General features: G+C 36.7%; 1 protein-coding gene across 6 annotated transcripts in view; it reads right to left on the reverse strand.

The window, feature by feature from the left end:
• The window catches only part of LOC107044023 (rho guanine nucleotide exchange factor 17), a 108,364-nt gene extending 91,943 nt beyond the window's left edge, over positions 1 to 16,421 (reverse strand). For 3 of the 6 annotated variants that reach the window (XM_029126534.1, XM_015265757.1, XM_015265752.2), the window contains exon 1: positions 3,718 to 3,845. The gene's annotated coding sequence lies outside the window, so the exon portion shown is untranslated. Of the gene's footprint in view, positions 1 to 3,717; positions 3,846 to 14,253; positions 14,310 to 16,379 lie in introns of those variants that run through there. The other 3 variants (XM_015265753.1, XM_015265754.1, XM_015265755.1) reach the window with 3 other exon arrangements.
• Positions 16,422 to 16,764: the final 343 nt, after the last annotated feature.

The following is a 16,764-nucleotide window of genomic DNA, read 5'->3' on the forward strand; positions in this document are numbered from 1 at the left end:
TCTCTCTCTCTCTCTCTCTCTCTCTCTCTCTCTCTCTCACTCACTCTCTCACTCTCTCACTCACAAGAAAGGGTAAAACACGCAGGAGTTCAAGCCTATCCGACAGAAGGCATGTGACCGTTACTTGTTACGTTATTTATCCTTTTCGTTTTTTTTATTTCTATCAATTCCATTGGTAGTAAGGTTCCTAATGGATCCCTAGCAATTCCCTGTCCTTGTGTCAGGCGTACAACCGTAAGCGCGTGCTACTGGGTGTCCACAGAAAGATTTAAGCTTTTAATGAAATAGATTTACACAAAAAGTTGAATATCTACAAAACTGCTCGGCCGATTGCACCTATACAAAATACCAACCTTCAATATTATAAGAGCTATAATCATACCAAATTTCAACTTGCTATCTTCACTTTTTCTGAAGCTGAATGAAAACCAAACGAATATAATTTTATGGTAGATGACTTCTTAAGTCATACAGATTCGAAAATCATTGATAAAATAACGATGTTTTATTTTTCGACAAGAACTATTTTCAGACAAAGTGCTCTACGCCAAAATGTATTCAATCGATCAGCCCAAAATTTTATACACTAGTGTGACTGAATAGTATTAATAGTGACTCAATACTATTACCCAAAATTTTGAATTCTATTTCCAACTTCTACGTGTATTGTGGAACGTCAAATCAACTCTGAGATGAAAAAATTAGAAAAAAGCAAATATCTCCAAAACTTTGGATGAACGGGCATCCATATTTTGATCGATTTCGATAGAGGACACGGAGATGAGTATTTTGAAAAAAAAAATTCAATCCGACCAGTAGTTTAGGAGATATTGAGCAAAACATATTTTAACAAAAAGTTGAATATCTCCTAAACTACTCGTCCGATTTCACTCTTCCGCAATACCAGCCTGGCGTACCATAAGAGTTACAATCGTACCAAATTTCAGCTTTCTATCTCAAATTTTTGGAGAGTTACCGTGCCTACATCGATTTTATGACAAAAACGAAAAATGCCGATTACTACCAAGTTATCCCCGGTTATGTAGAAATATTGTGACTCGATTAGATATTATCATAAGGAATATTTTGACGTCAAAAAAATTCAATTCAGTCGCGTACTTCTTGAGATATTGGAAAAAAATGATTTTCTAGAAATTGTTGTATTTCAAAAACTACTTGACCGATTGAGCTGAAATTTCGCCCAGGTGTGCTCTCAAACAATGCTCTCAAACAATTATTTCACAAAATTTCAGATTTTGAGCTTCGACTTTACCCCTTTTGCTTCCGAATGGAAGCATGGCATTCATAGGATTTCGATATTCTCTAATTTTGCCTGGAAATGATGTTGAATCGTATGAAACATGAAGAAATGATGTTTTTAGAAAATGTCTGTATGTCCATGTCTGATACGTCTGTTTTTGGGTTACCACTTTTCAGAAAATATAACATTAATACGGGAAATTTTTTTTTATCGTTATTTTACATCGCTTCGACCCGGTTAGGGTATACTGCGATGATGATCAAGACTTTAAATGGTTAGATCGCACCATTCTACCCGGCCGGGATTTGAACTCGGAACCTTTCGCATGTGAGGCAGCGAACTTAACCACTGCGCCAAGCCACCGGGCGTACGGGAAAATTCATTGATATGGACGTAAAACATTTTGACCCATAGATACTATTAAGCTCAAGTTTGATGCACAATTTCAGCCCGATCAGTCGAGTAGTTCCTGAGACATTCAACTTTTTGTATAAAGCTATATTGATCAATATCTCAAAAACTACTTGACCGATTTCATTTTTTTTTTTCAAAATACTCGTCTCGATGTCTTCTATCTAGATCAATCAAAATATATATATACCCCTTCATACAAAGCTTTCGAGATATTGCCGATTTTCCATTTTTTCCTAAAATTCCTTGTAGGCGCGATAACTAGGCAAGAAATTGAGATAGAAGGTTAAAATGTGGTATCATTATAGCTCCCATAATACCAAAGGTTGGTATTTTGGCTGAGCGATATCGGTCCAGTAGTTCCAGAGAATTTCAACTTTTTGTATCAAACTAATTGGTCAATATCTCAAAAACTACTTGATCGATTTCATTTTTTTCCAGAATACTCGGCTCGATGTCTTCTATCTAGGTCAATCAAAATATATGTACCCGTTTATACAAAGTTGTGGAAATTCATTTCAATTAATCAACTCCGTACACTGATAGACAGATCCATTTATTCCAAACGAGATTCGTTAACTATTAACGAATGGTAGGGTTGAATATGACCAAATGAATATTCGTTAATAGTTAACGAATGGTTCACTTGAATGGCGAAAGTCAAGTCAAACAAGGCTCCTCAAATATACATTCGTTAACTATTAACGAATGAACATTTGGTGGGACCGAATAGACCCTAACCTCCAACCAAAATCCATTCGCTAACAATAACTAATCCGTTCTATCAGTGTATAAGTCATTTTCCATTTTTGGTGTTCCCTAAATTCTTTGTTCGCACAATAACTTGAGGAAAAATTGGGATAGGAATGTGACGTGAGAAAATAGTTCCTCCTGTAAATTGAAAAAGGGAATTGGAAGCTTACTACCAATGGAATTGGTAGAAATAAAAAATTAAAATACAAATAACACATAAAGTAACAGTCACATGCCTTCTGCAATATAGGAGCGGTCAACTACTTGTTTCGTAAAGATTTATAAAAAAATTCCGAAAAATCCGCACAAACATACTGAAGTACACACACATTTTCTAAAAACATCATATCTTGACGTTTCATGACATTCTACATCATTTCCAAGAAAAATTGAAAGATCGCAAAAATGGACGATTATAAAACTTCCATTCGGAAGCAAAAATATTTTGAATGACTTTTTTCAAAGCTTTGACATGATATTTGCACAACTATCTTCTCCACGTTTAAACAAATAGAAGTTCCAACGAAGATATTTTCAAAAAATGCATTCCTTCCAGTTGAGAGAGTAGCAGTTTGATTTAAGACATAATTCCATGGTCCAAAAGTACCCACTGGCAAGAGAACAGATTCCCCAAAAATAGCTAAACTCCTCCACTCGGTTTGTGTACCGGCAATGAATACCCCCTGGAGGCCTCAGATTATTTCGGAAGACGAACGAGAAGAAATGTTGAGAAATCTCCATTTAACTGATCTCATAAATGGCCAGTTCAATGATAAACTCCTTCAAGTCAAATATTTGTTATCACCATCAATGAAATCATTATCCACGAAATATGATCTTATAAAAAAAAATATGAAAAACATTCCTTGCAGTCAAGAAAATGTCCTATAACAATGATTCTTTGATACTTTCTCATTGCGTAGTACATTATGGAAATCATTGAATAGAAGAACATCTAAGAGAAGTTATGTGAAATTAAACATTGAAACTTAATAAACCGGTTTGGTTCAAAGATGTTAAAAGACGTCTTCTACAGCTGAGAAAAATTTGTACAAAAAAGCCTTTTGATGGATTCTTCAAATACCACTAATTATCGAGATGATTCAACAATGAACAATTAAAAACAGTATATGATCAACTCAAATCACTTTGTCACTTCAAAAGTGTTACACTGGTGTTAGTCATTCTTTCCAAAATTACAATGTCATTAAGTCATTACTCATATATTCATTTTTGCTCAACAGCTCCCCCTCTTATCGTGATAAGTAATTATAATCTGAGTGGGTGCTTACTTAAAACCCCAAAAAGTCTGATGGTCGTATTGATTTACTAATTCTGTGGTTCAACCAAGAAGTAAACAACACTTGAATTCTGATGGAATGTAACGCGAATGGGACGTTTCACCGTACACTAAGTGTAGGATACTGGTGTGTCTGTGTCGGCTAGCAGCGGCAAAAGCCACCTTGGTGAAAGCCTCAACGAAGACGATAGCAGACTCAGCAGTGTTGCTCCGTTCCGAGGAAAGATTTTCTAAATAGCGCAGACTCTGCAATGCTTATGTGTGCAGGGTGTATAAGAATGAGGCATAATATTGTTTGGTGAGCTTAGAACCAACGGTTGAGTATATTAGACTGAGTACAGTGTGCTACGAGAAAGATATGCAGAGGATGATATTTATACCGGGGATAATTGTGAGGAAAGAGACTGCGACGATGCGTAGGCATTGAGGAATATGAGGTTTTTGGGAGTAAAATTTTCAATGAGAGATGAAATTTAATGAGAGAACTGTCTTTGAGGTCGCGCAGGTAATTTAATAGAAATAATGAAAATTTGGAGTTGATGGGATAAAGAAAAGTAGATTATGGAATTTCTTCATTGGTTGCAATTTTTTAAAATAACGAAGCATTGATTGATTGATTGATTGATTTTTATTGCTGCACATTATGTTGTGCAAAACTAGTGGCAAAGCCACAAAGCAAATACAAAGCATGGGAGATTGTTCTAGACGAGATGATGAATGGACTGATCAACAGACTCGTTTGTAGACTGCCGAAAAGATAATAAGCTGCTATTATAAATATGATCAAGCCCTGAAGGGCTAGTGCACTGCGTTGGTGGACGGGCTTAGCTCTGGGAAGCTGAGCAGCGCTGAGTGTGGTCACAAGTGGAGTGGTGACCATGACGGAACACCTCAAAAAGAAGGATGTTTAAGACTCAGAAAGCGGAAAAAACATTGGACATAAAAATGCTACAGAAAGTAACAATGGGTAATGGGACGAATTATAAGAATTAGCAATAAGGAACACCTTAAATTGTTATTTACTGTGTAAAACGCGAATTTTTACCTCGTTCACAAAATAAGTTGTGAATCTCATGGTGATGGATTCAATCACTGTTAATGACTCATCGTAAACTAAAGTTGTATTGATCTTTCAGATGGAAAATATTATTGTGAATGTTATAACAATCAGTACCTCTACAAGTCACTGATAATCATTCACTGCTAGAAAATTACTCTTGAAATTTCAAGTATTATAAAAAATCTAGAATTTTTCAACAATCACTCATTCACACCAAATTTTTATGTATTTTGTTATTGGAAAATCAGTTGAATTCTGGAGTATTCAACAAAATTGAAATTTTCAGATTCACATCATAATGAAAATTATTAAATAATTTGAAAATTCAAGCAACAATTTTCCTGAATTTCCAATCCACTAAAAATTCATTTCGACATGATGTTCAATTTCCGAAATAAGTTTGAAAATTCCAGATGTTACTGAAATATCATTGATAATCTAACACGGAAAATCCAATTATCCTAAAGAACGATTTGATCTTAAATTGAATTCAAATTCAGGACATTGAGAATTCAAGTGCAACTATTGCCCAATTTTCAAGAAATTTCCAATACTGTTACTAGACAGTGTAGGAATAACTGCTACCGAATGGGTTCAATCAACATTTTCCTGCATAAAATACAACGCTTTGTTTCTGAATTTCTAAAACTCATATATTAATATGCATGTATCTTGAAAGTGGATGGGTTTATCAAAATTTATCGGGAGAGAAAATTCTGATGACTACGAAGCGGGATTACCGTAGGATTCCTTCTAAACTTCTGCATTCTGAATATTTACTTCTTCCACACAGATTTGTAACAGATCGCTCCCGTAACTGAACAAAAACAAGTTGATAATTGTATTATCTATAACTCACATGAGTATGGCTATTGTTGCTAATAATTTAATAATATCCTTCCGAATTAAAGTTTGATTTATTACATAATGAAGATTTTTTCTAAAGTAAAATTTCTGGAAAATTAACAACACATAACACCACATATTTACGAACATGTTTTGAACACGGTATAGTGTGTTAAATGTGAGTAGCGAACCACTTTGTTGCCCGCCCGAGTGGAAATTGCTTCAAGCTCACCTGAAGCACGATCAGAACTTGATTAGGTTTTTGTAACGTTCGACTGATCCGGTGATTCCTGGTGAGAACCTGACCAAATTTTGATCCAGCAGATCGCATCCGAAAAACTACGGGCGGATTCAGATCAAGTTTTGATCAGGTAGACATCAGTTTTGATCAGGTAGAGATGATGCCTGATGAGAACCTGACCAAGTTTTGATCCAGTAGATCGGATCCGAAAAACTGCAGGATGATTCAGATCAAGTTCTGATCAGGTAGGCACGGTGTCAATTGAAGAGAAAATGATCAGCTTCTGATCCGGTCCCCCTGACATTAATTTCAATAAGTTTATCGAATAATTTAATTAACTATTATTATACTCTTCAAATTAAGTTTTATCAACCATTATCAATAATTATTTTCAATCTTTAAAAAGGATCATTATACTATAATTGAAATAAATTAACTTAAATTAATTTAATTTAATAAATTTAATTTAATTAATCAATTTAATTAACGACCAGCCCTTCTCAAATGTACAGAAGGGAGGGATGATGATGCCGTAAATACGTATTAAAGGAGTATCAAACTTACAAATAAATGATCTTGAGAAAAAAAACACCAAATGTCTATTTATTCCTTAGTGTTATTGTTATTATCATTATTATTATTAATTAATGAAATGAATGAAAATTTAATTGAACATATTTCATCTCTGAGAATACATACGTACATCCGTGAGATCAGGAATAATCGTAAATTCAACGAATACACCGATACAAATCATATAGGCAATATACAGGTTACTCAATAGCAATAGCGCGATAGCATAATGGTTAGGGCATACGATTAGTAATCATAGGGTCCCCGGTTCGCTCCCCAGCATCGGTAAAAAAATAATAAGCTTTTTCAGAGGTAATGACAGTAGAGATTCATCAAGAGAGGCGGCCTACGGTGAAAGAATTGAATTATCTTTGTTTTGGATTAATTATTATTGATAATTGTTATTGATACTGACTGAAAGGTCATCCGGTTTTCATGCAGTTGACTTGATCAAGTTCGGATCCATTCGTCCTGATCAAATCCGGATTGGTCAGAGGCGTAACATATCTGATCAAGACCGGATCCGTCAACTTGATCAATACCTGATCAGTGGTCAGGTCTAACCTGATCCAAAGTTGATCAAGACCTGATCAGTGGTCAGGTCTAACCTGATCCAAAGTTGATCAAGACCTGACCTGAATTTCCACTCGGGCGCCTGCATAACAAATTTTTTGACACTGCTGCTACGTTCACCTCGTGCCGAAAAGTGCCTTTGCCACAGATATTATAATCTCCTATTAATTAATTTTTATATTCAATCTTTCAAATTCATATACCATCTTTGAATTTTCATAATGTGCGCCTTTTTGGGATTCATACCAGCTGCGTTCACGTCGCGAACCCTGGGTAAAGCTGAACGCTGGTAGGGCCTGATGTATCCCCTTTCCACCGTTTTCAATTTAATTTTATACTTTAATGTAATGAATAATAATTTTGCCTTATGGAGGGAGGTGCCGAATGGAAAGTCCCGTACATCTACGTGAACATCCATAACAAAATAAGGGATGAATCAAAGAGGTTTAAATTCATTAGCGGACACCCACCCACAATTTTGGGAAATAATTCAGTAGGGGCCGTGGGTGTATACAGAAACCCCTTTTCATTTACTCATAAGTGAAAAGTAAACGAAAAGTTTTTTCGTTTACTTGTAAACGAAAAAAAGCCCAGTTCAGCCACTCATAGAACGTAACATCACTATCAAAAAATATTGTTCGACACATATGAGACAGGATTTTTCAGCTCACTCGTATCGAAATATACTATTTTGAGATATCTGCCGAGTTCATTGCTCGGGATGGTAGAGGGAGTAAAGTAGTGGTTTTTATGGCCGGAGTGTTTAAAGTTCAAGTTCACGTGGATAAGTAAATTGAAAAAAAAAAAGATGTATTACACGTGCGTGTGAAAAAGTGAGTGGTTACGCACTGATAACACAATATACTGTTACGCAATCGTCATATCGAAATATACCATTGTACACGGCCTCTGAACTTTACGCATGCAGTGCAGAAAATAACTGCTTCACACATACTAAACCGTTCTGAGAAGTGAACTTTTCAGGCAGGTACCCTAGTAGAAATTTCATTGCGCAGAAACGTCGCCGCGAAAGTTAGCGAGCGACATTGCCTTCCGCGGCAAACTGCCTCATAAAGATACGCAGTAGGGTCGCTGAGACAGAGCTGCGGGGGGTTTATGTGAGATGGACCTATCTGTGTCCGCCCCAACTTCAAATTGTGTCAATTAAGAATTCACAAACTTCAGATTATGCGTATTAATTCAAATCAATTATTGAAGGACTAACGATTTGTTAGTGAATAATAATCGCTCGCAACTAATTGATGATTATTATCGATAAAATGAAAAAATGGTAGCGCACCGCGTCAGTGTCGCATAGGGCTCCAGCAGCAACCTCGCCGCGGAGTATGGCAGCGCACTCTGTGCGTGAACGCCGCCGCAACAACCAATGTCACAGAGCCTCTCACAATTTCTAATTTTTATCGCATTTTAGTTCCACTGAAAGTTCAAGGAATTTCGTTATTGAAAATTTCAAATTTCATGGAAAAATCAATGAGGACTGTAAATTTTAGGTCAAGTATTCCCTGAGAACTACTACTGGTGTCCCATAATATGTGACAAAAGTAAATTGCGTTGTATACCGCAAGGTGACAGCGCAGTCTAAAGTCTAATATATGGTTGAAGTGGAGACTCTCCGCAAATTTCATCCATACTTCAGTCGCTCGCGAATTAGAACACTAAAATGGAAAACCTAACCATTGAACAAAAAACATTCCTCATCAAATCATATTACCGAAGAGGAGATTCAACTACTGCAGCAATAAGAACATTTCCTTCTAAGTATGGCACACACACTGGAGTGTCTGATTCGAGTCTCAGACGGTAAATAGAGTGAATGAACTAGATAACCAAAATTTTTTTTTCTTTTTTTTTTGAAGATTTACGCATTTTTCGACCAATTCATGGGTATTTTGAGGTTAATTGAGAAATTTGATCAATACGGTACACTAGACGATAGGAGGCATGAGAATCCGGGCCCTTCACCTACTGTAACCACAGATGAGGCTATCCGCACAACTGAAGAACATTTCAAAAAATATCCAAATGATACTCTTCGGAAGGCTTTCCAAACCTTGAAAGTCTCGAGAACTTCACTTCACCATATCTTAAAAGTGTTTTTAAACTTCCATCCTTAAATATACATCCATACAAAATTTCTGTACATCAATTTTTAACTGAAGAAGCGATGGTTCATCGTCTGGAATTTTGCCGAGAACTTTACAATCTTTTTGAATCCAAGGGGATGAAGGCACAGAATATCATCTTCTCTGACGAAGCACATTTCTACTTAGGTGGCTTGGTAAATAAACAAAATTTTCGCTTTTGGGGGACTGAGTCACCTCACGTCGTTGAAAACAAGTCCTCATACCCGAAAAAAGTTACTGCATGGGCGGCAGTTACCATAAAGGGTGTTTTCCTTGAATTCCTCGAGAGTCGGACAATTAATCCTGACATTTACTGTGAGTTCTTGGAAAAGAACTTCATTCCTTGGGCACGAAAAAATCAATTAGTCAAGAATTTCTACTTCATGCAAGATGGTGCCGCCCCACACAGGACTACTGGAGTATTTGAAACACTTTCTTCCATTTACGGCACTCGTGTGTTAGGTTTAGGTTACCCTAAGTATGCCCATGGGGGCATGGAATGGCCGCCTTACAGTCCTGACTTAAATCCCTATGATTTTTGCCTGTGGGGTTTTCTCAAGGACAAGTGCTATGAAAAGCATCCGATGACTGTGGAAGAGTTAAGACGCAATTAGGGATGCTGTCCGAGCTATTGATGAAAACATAATACAGCGCATCTATACCAGCTTCGAGCGTAGGATAGAGTGCTGTAGTACAAGTGATGGCGGACACTTGGAACGGATTGTATTATAATTTGCCGAATGTTCTTTGTACAATAAAAAAACAACAATTATTTACACTTAACCGTATTCAAGTTATTCGCAATTTACTTTTGTCACATACTATGGGACACCCTGTAGTAGAAATCAGAAAAATTCCAGTAAATATATTCTTGAATTGTCAATTAATTGAAAATTCATCCTAATTCGGCACTGAATATTCATGATTACATTGAAAATTCAACTATGTGTGGGAATTCTCATCTCACGCTGTTAAAAAATGTGGAATTTCATTGGATTTTTAGTGGAATCTGAAATTTCATGATTTTTTCTCCCTTAACCCTTCAGAACTCGCGCTATAAGCGCCGCGCTGCCTTTTTCAAATTTTCGCTTGCCTCTTGCAAAATTGAGCTTTCAAAAAATTGAAAAAATTAGAATGCCTAGCTTGAATCATTTAGAATGGATTAGCAAGGTTCTTATCCGCTGAAAATCCATCAAGGCTACGAAAAATGATAAATTGTTGAGGCTCATACGCAAAAGCGGCGCCGTGCCGTCCAGTGCGAGTAACGAAGGATGTAAAATTTTCAATTCCGCTGTTGCTGTTTCCCGCTCGCCGCACGCTCGGCGCGTACCTATGAACGTGACAATACTGCGTTACTGAAAGCACGGGCGGCGCAGCGCTTACCACACGAGTAACGAAGGTCGGTGGCTGAGCGCGAGTTCTGAAGGGTTAAATCGCATTTCATGCCATTCTCCTGAAAATTAATAATTGACTAGAGATGTACGGGTAGTAACTAGTCGTTACTTTTAAACCATTAGTTCTCAAATTCGCAAGTAACGTGTGTATCGAGATATAAAAAAATCATTTTTTGCAAATTTCTATCTTACCGGCCATCGGTATTAGGGGCGGCTCATGTGGTTCTCGTTTCCAGTCCATTCGGCATTTTGGAGTTACTACACAAGTAAAAACGTACCATAATCAGGGGGTAAAACCACCAGGATTGGAACAAGCAGAAGTAAAAACTTCGCTTCCTAAAACGTCCACACATTGTGATGAAAAATATCATTCGATACTCGTGGGAAAAGTGTTTTTTGGCTCGTGGGAGATTTATAGCACGAGCCGAAGGCGAGTGATATAATCCCATGAGCCAAAATACTCTTTTCCGCACTCTTAACGAAATATACTATTTTCTCATAGCTGCTACATTGACCTTATGCCGCAAAGTGCCGTCTTTGTTTACTCGTAAACAAAAAATCTTTTCGTTTACTTGTAAACGAAAAAAGACACTGTTAGCGACTCATTGAACGTAACATCATTGACAAAAAATATTCGCGATCGGAATGTAAATGTGGGAGCCGCCGAGTGGTCTCTAAACTAACTCTCCTGGGGTACAACCTCATGGTATTCCTCGGAGGGAACCTATAATGGGGCTCAGCCAATGAGATCACAAGGTTCTCCTTAATTTCGTTGGTTGGCCCCCAAGAGTAGTTACTTTAGAGCCCATTTGATGGCTCTCACATCTACGTTGCGATCGCGAATAGTTTGACACATGTGCGACGGGGATTTTCCAGCTCATGTGATTGGCAACCCTCGGCTTCTCTCGGGCCTTGTTTCCCTGAGGCTCGGCAATATGAGTATCGATACAGGCCTGAACCAGCCTTTGCTTGTTGAGGCTGGGACATATCAGGCTCAGGTGAGCCCAACCCCATTGAGCCGCAACAAACTAAGCTTATACTCAGGCTTGGTCGAGGCTTGATTCATTTAGGCTACGTTAAGACCCCTTGGAATACCCTCGGAGCAGGCTTGATCTTAGCGTTCACTTCAGCTTGAAATGATGGTGATAGATGGGGCTTTTAGGGAGCCTTAATTCAGGCTTAGTTCAGGCCTGGAGTATTGAGGCTGAATACGAAAAGGCTCACTCAAAGCTCAACCAACGTTACCTTCCTCGTCAATAATTAAATATTTATCAACGAAGAAAAGTCTCTCTATCCAGTCAATAGGCATTATCGTGACCTCCCGTCAAACCAACTGAGCTAGGTCTGGACAAGGCTCGCGACAGCCCTTGGCAAGAGAGGCTTCGCAAATTTTATTTTAAAAAATGAATTAATTAGTTTTCGATTCATTGATATATTGGAATACAAAAAAAACAGTTGTTAATGGTTGAATCGGAAAAACAAATACAATACACGCCCAGTACTTGTTATACCAAAATGAAATCCTATATCTCAACAATTGTCCGAATGGCCAAGTGAATAAGGCCTCGGACTAGAGATCAGAAACACTTAGGATCGAATTCCGGCGGGTGCAATTTTTTTTTCATTCCTTTTGGTAATGGACATTATGGGATAATCAGCAATCGTTAAATAACACTAACAAACATAAATAATGAGATTATATTTTGAAAAACAACGACATTTGGTATTTCGAGGCTTAAATGAACCTTTCTTCCTAGGCCCCGTTCAAAGCCTGGAAGTTGAGGCTTTAGCAAGCCCTGGGATTCGAGGTTTCGGTAGTCCTTTGGTTCGAGGCTCTACCCCCTGTTATGATCCAAGACTCTCCTAGGGCTGAACTCATGGTCAAATTCAGCCTGAGTCCAGGCTTGTTTAGTCTTCACCGAAGCCTTGTAAAACCCTGTCCCCATCGTCAATTCCTACATGGGTAGCTTTTGAGATATATGGCACGAAGAGAAATATTCTGTCAAAATTACGGAACTCACAGTTCGCTCACCAATTACGGAATCGATTCGGAAAATTTAAGTGACGGTATCGTAATTTTTCACATGTTATTCAGATAAAAATTACGGAACACTCTGGAAAAATTACGTGACGGTTCCGTAAAATTTCCTACAACCATATTTCGCTTCGAAATTACGGAAAAAATACGTTTCTGCTTCCGAATGGAAGCATGGTATTCGTCGAATTTTGACATTCTCTAATTTTGCCTGGAAAAGATGTAGAATGGTATGAAACGCGAAGAAATGATGTTTTTAGAAAATGTCTGTATGTCCGGGTCTGATGGTTCGGTTTTTGGGTTACCACTTTTTAGAAAATATAACATTAATACGGGAAAATTCATTGATATGGATGTGAAATTTTGACTCATACTAGGTACTAATATGCTCAAGTTTGATGCACAATTTCAGCCCGATCGGTCCAGTAGTTCCTGAGATATTCAATTTTTTGTATAAACCTATATTGGTCAATATCTCAAAAACTACTTGACCGATTTCATTTTTTTTCGTTCAAAATACTCGTCTCGATGTCTTCTATCTAGGTTAATCAAGATATATTTACCCGTTTATATAAAGTTTTGGAGATAAATTGAAAAAAGTAATTGCTATGGATCCATTCGGAAGCTTGCTACCAATGGAATTGGTAAAAATAAAAAATTAAAATACAAATAACACATAAAGTAATAGTTACATGCCTTCTGCAATATAGGAGCGGTCACCTGCTTGTTTTTATTGAATATTTCTCTCCGTGTGAGGAAAGACGAAATTTAAACAAGTTATGATATCTCAGGAACTACCGGACCAATCGGACTGAAACAGCGCGCCAAAGTTGAGCTCAATAATAGCTACAATGAGCCAAAATTTTAGATATTTATCTACAAATTTCACCGTATTTATGTTGAAATTCTAAGAATTAATCACCAAAAAGCCAAGTTGTCGGATACCGACATACAGATATGACCCTAAAAACATAATTTGCTTACGTTTCATAACATTTTAGACAATTTGGAATCAAAATTAGAAAATCGAAAAATCAGTTAAAAACAAGGCTTCCATTCGCAAGCAAAAACCGTCTTTTAAAAATAATAATAGAGACTAACAGTACGCTAGAACTCAACAACCGATGAAGCGATTCCCATTATATGCTAAAAGAACTCCGCTACTATTGACATCAATAAAGTGTCTTTTGATTCGTGGGAGGTGTGGAGCGCTCGCCGAAAGCGAGTGCTACCCTCCCAAGGGTCAAAGAACACTTTTCCGAGGAGTATCGAACCCTATTTTTCATCCCGCTGGGTGGAACGGGCGATTTTGCGCGCGTGAAGCGTGTATAAGATTGCGCTTTACGCGCAAGTGAGGAAAATACTAAATTGTTACTGAGTTCATGAAGGCATATCGCCAAAAATATAGTTCAATACTCGACCGTGAAGAACTGTTCTTCGCCGGGGAAGTTCCTCGCGGCAATTCGAAATCACATCAATTTGAAATTTGATAGATTCTTTATAGGAAAGTTTTAAAAAAATGCACACACACCCCAGACTACACTAAATAGGATATTTGGACTTTTTAGACAACATTTGGTTATCTTAGCACCGTTAATTTGAAATTGAAATTGGAATAATTACAATGCTTCCACTCAAGAGCAAAGATTAAACAAAACTCACTTTCTGCTTTATAGTGCAGTCCACCGAAGACAATAACCCCCGCAGATCCCTCGGTGTCTTTTGACAATCATTTTCTGGAGTTTGGGTTGATTGCACTTTTGAGGCACTGCTGATGGTGAATGGGAGTTGCTTGAAGCACGTAATACTATATGCACAATCGCATCCTATTACAACCACGCACGCCTTTTCGTCGGTTAAGTCTGAATTACCAATCGCAGAATCAAGGAATGCAGCGGCTTTCAATGGTTTCCAACTTAATTGATGGTTAAATGATTTTCGTTATGATGCTATGAATTAATTAATGTTTATTTGAATACCGGGACCTTTCATTTCAGTGATCTAAAAAATACAGATTGTACTAATAAATTCAGAGTCATTGCAACTCTACATTGTTGTCATGCTCTGATTGCAAAAGAATATATTTTGTTCATCAATAACATTTTCTTTAGTCATTTGGTGAGAAAAACAACAAAATGATAATACTCCTCTCAGTAGTACAGAAATGAAAGTATATTTTCAATCACACATCATTCGAAATATTGTTGACAGTAGGAAAACTGTGCTGCTCAATTGACTTCTATGGAAGTTTTTCTGAAATTTTTCATTGTTCCCAAATAATTCAACAATTTTAAAGCGAATAATAGTAATAAGTCGTACACTGTTAGAAAAAAGATGAAATTTCATGGACAGTTGACTGCTAATTTTCAGGACAGTGACACTGAATGCGATTTAGGGGGAAAAAAATCATGAAACTTCAGGTTTCACTGAAAATTCAGTAAACTTCCAGAATTTTATGTGGCATAAAGACGAGAATTGCTTAATTTTTTGGGATTTCCAATCTAATAGTAATATTCAGTGCCAAATTACACTGAATTTTCAGTGAAAGCTAAAATTTCATGATCTTTTCCCCCTACATCGCACTCAGTTTGACTATCCTGAAAATTCGAGAATATATAATATTTACTGGAATTTCCTGGTTTTCTATTCATTTTCAGAGAAAAATGGAACTAAAATTTACAGTTCTCTTTGATTTTTCCACGAAATTATGAATTTTCAATTACGAAATTCCTTGAAATTTCTGTGGTAATTAAGATGGATAAAAATTTCCAAAAAATGTACCGGAAATTTCAGATTAAATTTTTTAACAATGTGCATGATCTTGGGAAGTTTCTCCAGCTCATAATTTTTTTGATAGTTCGTTCTAAAATTACTCGTTTTAGGGATACTTGTGTAATTAACGGGGACATCAGATTGAATACCCATTCATTATTTATTAACAGCCCTGTTTGTTCATGTTGAAAAAAAATTGTTAACAGCGATTTCTAGCGATAATGAGCAAATTATTAGGAGAATTCCTAGCCATTTTTCATAAAAGCAAAAAAAAATTCAGGACAAGAAAATCGATTGATATTTTTTTTAATGAATTGATCAAATTATTATATTTCTTTTATAATGGGGAATAATTAAGTGAGCGCGGGGCACATCTCTTGTCATCTACAGCCTTGGTTTGCAGAAGAATGTTTTTTCTTCATGTTCGTACATGTATAATTCTTTGCTATATAAAAGGCAAGGAAGAAACAACTCAAAAGGTTCAAGAATGTTGGAGTACCGAATGGGAAAGAATTCAATTCGTCAAATATGTTGTAGAAAAACTAGTTCCAATGGGATAAAATCAACTATTTTAAAAATCGCTAGATTTTGTAATTCGACTTGCTTCCAATGGAACAATTTTTTTTTCAATCATTGCATAAAAATTCCTGTCATATTTATAATTGGATGGGTCATTCAACATTGTTCCTCCTACATCCATAAATGAAATAACAACTAGTTTTTTTATTGAGATGATTTGTTGACGATTTCGATACGAAATGCTGTGAATGTTGGAATTATTAGCAACCAAAAAAAATTGTTGAATCCTCCATTTCAATTTCCAATATTTTTAATTATGTTTCTACAATATCAGATTATTCACTAAAAATTTATCTCAACAACGTTGAAGGAATTAACGCTGAATTTACAAGTTTTAATTAAGTTTCCCAAAGGGTAATAGAAATTGTATCATGGAGTTATTGATGCAGAGCAGAATCTTAAAAATTATAAGCCAAACTGTTGATATCCACAACTACCTCTCTCTCTCCTCCGCCTCCGATCTCCGAGAATAATTCCTCCAATGCAATAATTCTTCATCAACTCCTCAGATACATCCCGCGATTTCACCAAAATCACTTCGTGCACTGCGGTTGTATGCACGTTACCTTGCACTTCACTGATACTCTAGATTCCACTTCCACTATCCTCAACATACCTCATACCCATCGACTCGATAGAGAGGAAATTATGGGTGTATAAACGTCTGCAATTCACTCATAAATAAACTTAAAAAATCCTCATAACTCCGCGATGATGCGCCGAATCTCGTGTGTCAATGATCCAAAGTCTCGACAATAACAACAAGTAACAATCGCAAAAAAAACACTTTTACAGAAAACACACTTGAATAACGAGGAACAA

Source organism: Diachasma alloeum, unplaced genomic scaffold, assembly GCF_001412515.2.
Source record: "Diachasma alloeum isolate Michigan unplaced genomic scaffold, Dall2.0 Dall_scaffold_00661, whole genome shotgun sequence".
Lineage (NCBI taxonomy): Eukaryota > Metazoa > Arthropoda > Insecta > Hymenoptera > Braconidae > Diachasma > Diachasma alloeum.